We start from the raw sequence: 9,377 nt of genomic DNA on the forward strand, positions 1-9,377 counted from the left end.
AAATAATGCAAACACAAATGACTTGGAGGTGTCATTACATGCTTAACCTAGTCCTGGCAAACAAACAAAGTGACTGCAGGGGCCACCCCACGGTGCTGTTAACCCAGGTCTGCCTGTGCTGCTGCCAGTGGCTGTGGTTTTGGGTTGGTTCTGCCCTGTGAGCAGCTGTGTGCTGGGCAGGGGTTCCTGCTCTGTCACTGCTGGCTGCCAGGACTGCATGTGGGGAGTGTCAATAGCCAGCCAGCCTTTTCACTGGGCAAATGATATGTGGCCAGCTTGAATTCTTCAGATCAATAACTCAGTGACAGGCAGCTCGAGCACTTGGAAATAGCATTAAGCCCGACACCACTGTTTTGTGTATTACAAGGGATCGAAGAACACCAGGGCCTGAATTGCAGAGCTCCATCACTGTGTCAGAGCTATAAGTATGAATATAAAGTGCTGTGGAAGAATGTGTGGCCTCTCTGAAAGATGAAAAGAAAATGCTGAGCACTTGGACTTGCCATCTGCTGGGGAATGGCCACGGGAGCTGGGACCAGTTTCCACCCAAGGGCCATATCTGTTCACTTTGCCCATCCAACAGCTAGAGGAAGGACAGGAATATGGAATGGTTTGGGTGGGAAGGGACCTTACAGATCACCAAGTTCCAACCACCTGCCATGGACAGGAATGCTTCCAGTCCAATAGCAGTTGAGGTTCCTAAACTCCCAGGGGAAGAAGCCCTGGATAGAGGATGCAATCCTTGTACATTTCAGTAACTGTTGTGAGCAGTCGGGAATTTGTTTGCCTTATGGCCAAGATCCACAGGAAACTCCTTTTCCAATTAGGCTGATAATATTTGCTATGCAACAGAATACTGTTAATATCTGTCTGGGATTTTTTTCATCCCCCAGAAGAAACACCTTTTTTGCTCATGCTCCTGAAATCCATATGGATGGTGAGTCAAAAACAAAGATCCCACGGCACAAAGCTGATGTAGAGCTTACAGGGGTGTTCTTCATGATTTTATTCCAGATCTTGCATTTAATCCGGTGTAGCTGGTTCTTAAATGCTGCTTCCTCTGAAAAGTACTTAAAGAAGTGGAAATTTTTAACATGTTCTTCTCAAAGAACAAATAAAACTGCTTTACCTGGAGTGATTAAATTATTGTTGCAGTCTAGGGTTCCTCTCCTTCCTTTTGCATTTTAGTTACTCTGATTGCAGCTCTTCTTTTAAAAGCTACCGGTGATTTTAAGGCATCAAATTTTAATCTTTGGGAAGCAAACGCCTAGGGAGGAATTTTAGTATTGCTTTTGCTAATTGCTGGGAAGTGAAAGTTAAGCAAGATCATCAGGCATTGAGTGGAGCTGGCAGATGACAGTCGTTACAGGCAGAAAAGTCTGGTGTCACTTGTGAGAAGGTTTAGTGTAGCAGTAGTAAAACCAGCACGATGTCATTAGAGTCTTTATAGGAAAAACGTTTTGGAAGCTGACTCTGAATCCCAGTGAAGTCTGTGCAAACACTCCTGCTCACTTTTAAAGCCTGAATAAAATCCAAGATGATTGCTAAGCTCCTCGTAATGTCTCCAAGGTCAGAGGAAACTCCCTGTTTGGGCTTATCCGTGTAAAAGGAAAAAGAAAACACTCAACCAAAAAGGCAAACTAACCCTGATGCCTGAAGAAACAACCTAATAAAAGCCTGCATTAAAAGGGAAGTTTGGGTAGTGAAATTGTGATGGAACAAGTCTGTTTTCCCCATGGAACGTGAGCCTCTCTACTGAGCTCAGCAGTTGAAATTACTGAATACATGTTGGCTTGTGTCCTTGTTGGTTTGTCTTCAAGCTCTATCTAAATGTTTACCTCTATAATTCAATACATATGTATTTGTTCGACATCTTGCAGCCTTTTAATAGGTGTCATTTTCCTGTGAACAAAGGTTTTGCCCATCCCTGCCATCAGCAGCCTTTGCTGACTAATCAAGATGTACCTTGTCCTGCTCTCGTAGCCCGAGGGGGTTTGTGCAGCTCTGTGGGGTTTTGTCGTTCGTTTGGCTGCTTTGCCAGTGTGTTGTGCACCTGCACAATGTCAAACACACATTGCCCACGGCAGCATTTAATAGACTTCCTGATGTCAATGCAAAGTCAATAACTCGAGATCTTAATTGCAGGACATGTCTGGGTCCTGGCTCAAGGATGGTATTTTCTGTGTCAAATAACTTCAGATATCTGGAACAAAACAAGGATATTGTTTTCTCTATGGCCCTAGGAAGGAAAAATGACATTTTGAGGTGCAGTGGTATAGAGTGATCTTCATTCTTTTCTGGAGAAAGAGCTGTAAGGTGGGTCCTTTTCTCAGCACAATGAAACATTTACCAAATTGTCCCAGTAAGTCAGTTTTGTAGAATAAAAGGAGCAGCATCAGAGAATTCTCATTTGTGAGATCAGAAAGGGAAAGGTGATGTATAGACAAAAATACTGATTAAAAGCTACATTTGTCCTTATGAGAGGAATGCAAAATATCCTGGTGCGCCACTGTTGTGTGGGAGAGTGTAACCCTTTTATGTAGTTGATTATTGAGCTAATACTATCCTTAATCAGTCCACAATTGAATATAGAACTAGCTGAGGCTCAAATTCTTTCTCCTGATTTTCAGAGCCCTGCACTAGAATTAATCCTGGCAATTTGTCAAACCGAGGCTGGAAATCAGCAGTTTTAAATCCCCCAAAGCTGTTTCCTGGCACGGAGGAAGGAGGGGCACGAGTGCTGATGGCATCTGCACTTTTGGTTTACAGCTGGAATCTCAGTTAAGTGAGACCCCAGGGCAAAACTGCAAGTAGGAGGTGTAAATATGGATGGAGGTGGGCATAGCAGGGACAACAAATAGCAGAGCCCTGACCTCCAGGATGAACATTCTTTCCTTTGCATATGTACTAAATCCAGAATTTATTGTGATTTTAAGAAAAGATAAGAATTTCAGGGACAGCAATAACCAGAGCTATATCCAGCTGTTGATGTGGCCAGTGGTTTTGGGCTCTTGACTCTCAGCCATGATGTTAGGAGAGCTGCTCAGACCAAAAGATGGCACTATTTTTCTATTTCACTGCAAAGGAAATTCCTCTCTAAATCAGATTCATTCACTGTCGAACCTCTCTCAAAACCACTATTTTTCTGAGGCTTTACATACAGCAAAGTTCATATTGTGAAGGCCAAATTGCTGCCAAAAAAGTCCTCAGCTAAAAAATATATGTCTATAAACTAATAACACATCATCCTGATGAAAGATAACACAGGGGAGGACTTTTTCTCAATTAAGCTTAATTATTAATGGCCAATGTTTGTTATATTGTTGTGTTTAGTCCAAGAAACCTTCATGAGGCAGCTTTTCTTTGTGAATGGTACTTGAACTGGCATTTTATAAATTGTACAAAAAAAAATCTCTGGAATATTGAAACTCCCTGTTAGTATTAAAGAAGGGAAGTTGCAGGCTGTGGGAGAGGGATCAGATGTGGGGTCAGATGCCAGTGCTGCCATCCCCGGGGACAGGAGAACAAAGCTCCGGGTGCATTCAGGGGCTGCCCCAGGTGGGAGCACACACAGCACAGCCCTGAGAGGCCTCAGCTCAAAGCAGTTCAGATATTTGCTAAGACAGGCTCTAGGTCTCACTGGAGGTGTACATTCCTGATCCTCAGGCCACTCTAAAAGGTTCCTTCCTCTCAGCAAAAGGCAGGAGTCTGACCCAGAGCTGCCCATGGCTCCCACAGCACCTCACCTCTGGTTACCCAGCTAGATGAATAATTTAAGGCCAGCAGAGGATTTAGATATACTTGTCTTTGATGCTACACTTTGGCTGCCCTTCTTCTTCCCAGGGCCAGCATCACGACATGGGGTCTGCCTGGAGCGGGGTGCTCTGGGTGTCTGGGGGCTCTGGGATATTCTGGTTGTCTGGATTCCCTGGAGAAGAGGCTGTCACTCAGCTTGGGTTTCCTCAGCGTGGCTGGGATGACCAATGGCAGTATTTCTGCCCCATATAAAGTCCCTGTAACTGCCTGATACAGCCCAAGAAATGAGAATTTAAAGCAGAAGGGAGTAGCAACACCGTGTTGAGTGATCTGAAGAGACTCCTGTTCCCTGGGGAGGTCACTTAGCCCAGCTGCTTAACTGGAGGTGATAACGCAGCATACATTTCATCTGGCAGTGTCTGTATTGCAGCTTATCAAACAGGCTGAAAAGCTCAAGAACAGCAGAACAGCAGACCCCAGCAAAGACAAAGGGATGAGAACAAAGTTCATTTCATTAAGAAAATGCAGGAATAAAGGAATAGAGCTTTTCAGACCAGCCTCATTAAAAGCCGAGGCAAATTAGTGGCATTATGGTTTATTAAATATTATTAAGCTAAGGACAAAACTCCTTCCTGCAGAATGCTCACAGCAATGGGGTAAAAAAAAAAAAAAAAAAAAAAAAAAACTAAGAAAAACTGTGTTTTCACATAAATGCTGCCCTGTAATATAATCCTGAGATCTCTTGGGTTTAGCTTTTAAAACATTAGAACATTTACTAAACATAAATCTGAAATTGAACTGTCCATGTTGAACTTGAACATTTCAGCCAAACATCTTGGGAGGTCTCACAAGTTCAGAGAAACACCAGCCAGTGAAAATATTTTCCAAGAGTCCATTTGTGGGGAAAGATTGTCACAGATCTTTCTTTTTCCTTTTTCTTTTTTTTTTTTCTAGAAAGCTAATTTGCAGCGGTGCATGTGCGAGTGCACGCATATTGATTTTATTAATTCAAATTAAGACTGTAGAAATCTGCCTCTGTGGAGACTGCGGGGTAGGGGAGAGGGAAGGTTAATCACACGTAGCATTTCCTATTTTGTGTGCTCAGGATTCTCCACACACAGGCGCTGTGTGGCAGCCCCTGGTTGGGATGCAGAGCTCCTTCTGTCTCCAGACTGTGGCACACACTGTGAGGAAGATAAAACAGAAACAAAGGTCCCTTGACCAGCTGATTGCAGTCCAAACTCAGCTCTTTGGCACAGACCCTGGGCTTGGGCACAGACCCACTATCAGCTGTTAGAAAAGGGAGAAGGGGTTGGAGGTGCAGACACAGACATTTCCTAAGAGCAGGCCACATATCGTGGGATTGGTTTTGGGCACAGAGGGCAGGGAACAAATCTGGTGTGAAATAAATGAGATTAATACATGTGAAATTTCATTCTTTTTTGCTGATTCTGACTGCAATGCCCGCTGATGTGCTGGAGTGGAATAGTAGCGGAGTGTTTCTGGTTTGTTGCCACACAAACTGATAAAGGGACCCTGAGTAAGTAGTGATTATTGTTGTGTTTGCACACAAGGACGTAATTTGTGCTGAGAACTTGGACAGGCTTTTCTTAGAGCTGACTCACACATGAAGTTGCAGTGAGATTTTCAGGTCGTGTGCCTCACTGGAGTCACCTTCTGTAATGCCCAGAGCAAGAGAGGAAGTCTGTGCTGGCTGCAGGAGTGTGAAGTAGCAGGTCAAGGATGACTGAAAATAAAGCCAAAGTTCTGCACCTTGACTGGCTAAAAGCTGTCTGCTTGTCTGTGGGTGAAGTGAAAGGAGTCCCAGTATTTGGGCCAGAGATTAACTTGTCATCAAACCACAGAGCACATTAAGGAGCAAACTGGTCGTCTGAGCAGCCTGGTCTAGTGGAAGGTGTCCTGCCCGTGGTAGGAGGGTGAAATGAGGTGGCCTTTAATGTCCCTTCCAACTAAAACCCTTCTGTGATTCTGTGAGTGAAGTACCTGCTGTAGCTGATATCTCTGTGTGCAACATGCATCTTCAAGAGTTTCTATTTTACAGGGGTAGTGCCCTCTCTGGTCGCCTCCTGTAGAGAGGGTAAAGCTTGGATAACTCTGCTGGATATGGACCACACTCGTATTTTCCCACTTTGTTCCCAAGCTGTGTGGTCAGAGGCCCATCTGGACACACAGACTGTGCTGGACATGAGCACACAGCCAAGGGAAGGGGCTGGACTGGGACAGAGATGTCATTTGTGCCACTGGCTGTTACAGAGCCCAAATGAATTCCTACAGAGGTTGACAAAAATAGCCTTGTTCACATTCATTTCAAATCCCATGGGGTGCCTGTCTTTATTTCTAGGCACCTAAATACTTCTGCAAATCTCCCTCTTAATGCTGCGTGAGCTGGGGACTGATCTGGCACATCAAACTTCAGCTAAAACAGGAGTTCCAAGATCTGAGCAGTTTCTAAAAGGAGAAGCAGAACTTCTCAAACATATGCTGAGGTCAAAATTGCTCATGCTAGTGAGAAAGTAATTTCTGGAGATATGCAGATTTTTATTTTTTAATGTATTTTTGAGGGCTTTTGTTGCAGTTATTTTTTCATTTATGCTAAAGCAAGAGGCAGAAGATATTTCTATCAGCAGTAACACATTGGGAATTGTTTGGCTCAAATAATTTCTCCCTTTTGTTAAACTTTGCTTTAGGAGTATTATCACATCTATTGGTTATAGTAGCAATCTGTTTATCCAGGTAACAGAGAGGCAAATATATCCTGCCAGCTCCTCAGGAAGACAAAGACAGACTGGAGAGTGTTTGTATGATCCTGCACAGAAATGACTCATTTATTTTGATAAGATATTACAGAAAGCCAAAAGAGAGATTGGACATATAGCTGTAAAATTCTTGTCACCAAGAAATAATGTCTACTTTCTGTGTGTGCTGTGCTGCCTGTTGGTAACACCAGTCCAGATGAGTGGCTTGGCTGGATGGATCCCTGTATCCCGATACACCCAGATCCTGGTACCTTCCATGCTGGCCCTGGGGCTGTGGGTCTTGAGTGGGTGCAAGGGCAGAAGTTCAGGGCCTTGCTACCTCCTTATTTCTGGGGGCAAAAGGGGAGGCTGATCTTGTCCTGATCAGCATTGCAGTGGCTTTGCTCAGAGCAGGTTGGGTCTGTGGGCCACAGAGATGGTTGTCCTGATCCCAGATCATTCCCACCTTGGCATCTCCATTTGCCCATGGAGAGGGCAGAGAGGCCTCTGCCCTTTACTTGTTTCTGCATAATTTGAATGTTGCTGAAAGCAATGTAAAATGTGTTACTGAATTTGTGCCCCATCCCCCCTCCCCCAAAAAAATCTCTCTAAGAATGAAAAATTGCTTAGAACTGTCAAAACAGCAATGCTACAATGCCACTTCTGCAATTACAGGGATCGTGCATGCATGAGTGATGAGGCTTTTACACACATGAGAAATAAGAAGAAAGTCTTTTAAAATACAATTTAGTTTTACTTTATGATTATGTGGAACCAGGATGATGCATCACAGAGATATCCCTACGCTCAAATATGAAATTGTTTGAACATTAATTTTTATCCAGAAGCGGTGCCTTGAGCAATTCTTCAGAATATTCAGAATTGACTAGAATTATATTAGTCACATTTTTATTATAAAGACAGTAATTTATGCAGGTGGTTTCGAAGGTTTTGATTTTCATCTCTGAAGAGCTGAAGGGTCAAAACATAAATTAGAATAGCACATGGCAGTGCTGAACATCCAGGCTTTGTAAGTACTAATAATTATGTTTTAGTAACCCCTTAAACAGTGTTGTATGGAGCGGAGAGTCTGTAACCCTGGAAAAAGAAGTAATGAAGTAACTGATAGTATGGAGGAATTAATAAGTGTTAAATAATACATAATAAAATATTAATTCTTTTAAAAGTCATCCTGGGAGCATGAGTCACAATGTCACCTCACAACTTACCATAATAGCATAGGCATCATCACTTTTTGCAGCTTTGTCTGAAGGAGTCAAACCCGCTTTTTACTCCTTAGAAGGTAAAATGTCCCACACATTTTAAAAATTACTGTTTGTAAAGAACTTAAAATGTGTGTTTTTTTTTTTTTTTTTAAGAACTTCATATGAAAGGTACTGAATATTGTAAACAGGATCATTATTGTGCACACCACTGTGTAAAAGATGCAAACTGCCTTTTGTCTGGAGTGAAACAGGCTGTACTTGCCACTCACACCTGCTGACTCCTGAGACTGAACTTGCAGATCCCTGCCCATAATAAAAATAATAATCCCAAACAAGAGGTGTTAGAAGCAAGCCTACATTTCTTGCACTGTATGAAATGGCAGAAAGACTTGATAGCATTAAACATTACTTTTTTGTTTTTTTTTTCTCCAAGGTGCAGTCTTGAAAATAATGGTTTTATAGAATAATGGAATCATAGAATGGTTTGTATTGGAAGGAACCTTATAGGGCATCTCATTCCAGCCCCCTGCCTTGGGCAGGGACACCTTCCACCAGACCACCTTCCTCCAAGCCTTATCCCACAAACACCTTACATTATTTTGGATGTCCTTTTCTGGGTACCACTGACACAAACATGTGAAGACAAGAACATCTCAAAAGCACAAATTGCATACTGACAGTATTGGATTGCTGGGTAACCATTTGCTTAGGGCAATTACCACCAATTATTCAGCAGAATTGAGAAGGCAGAAAAATAATCCATAAAGGGTACTGGGGACACATTACTGTGTGATAATGGGATTTTACAAGATAGACAAAAAGTACTCAGTTCTAAATGTGTGTGTAGATGCACAAAAAACAGATACAGATTTTTGTTGCTTGTGATATTTCATGAAAAAAAAAAACCCTAAATATTGCCTTGTATTAAGCATAAGATTAGGTTTTGGCTGATATTTCTTTATGGAGGAAGATCTTTTTGATAATTTAGAAAGTACGTAAAGTGCATCTAATTTTATTCCCCCAGATACATACATGAAATTCTGTCTAAGCTAAAATTAGCTGAGTGTTTTTTTGTCTAGACCATCTGTAGATGTAATTTTATCTCAAAGAGTACATGCACACCCAATTGTAGTGACTTGAGCCTCTTGTCCCCTCTGAGGGACAGGGAGGAGAAAATGTTGGATTTTCTCTCTCTCGGTCAGGGTTTCTGCTTTCTACCCCAACTACCTTCCTTGCCAAATGACCTGAAGTCAGGGTTAAGGGGGGTTGTGACATTCTTTTATTGTCCCTGCCCTTTTCATCTGTAAAAGGAGTGTAATGAAACCCATTTAGATCACAAGGCTGCTGTGAGGATTATTAAATTAAAAGTGGTTTTGGACTGTCAGTTGAAAGGATGTCCAAGTATTGACTGGCATTAGTTCTGGTTGTTACTCAATTTCTGTAATTAATTAGGAAGGCAACCGTATTTGAGGAAGAGTTTGATGATATGAAGCTGCCAGAGCAGGAGTGGCTGAGCTGGCCCAGCACAAGCCCACCCAGTCTGTGGCTCTGCCCCAGCCCTGAGAGCCCCCAGGAGTGGCTGGGCTGTGACCCACACCTCCAGTCTTCCCTGTGCTTTGCCTGGTGGCTCTCCAGGGGC

Source organism: Sylvia atricapilla, chromosome 14 (genome assembly GCF_009819655.1).
Source record: "Sylvia atricapilla isolate bSylAtr1 chromosome 14, bSylAtr1.pri, whole genome shotgun sequence".
Taxonomy (NCBI): domain Eukaryota; kingdom Metazoa; phylum Chordata; class Aves; order Passeriformes; family Sylviidae; genus Sylvia; species Sylvia atricapilla.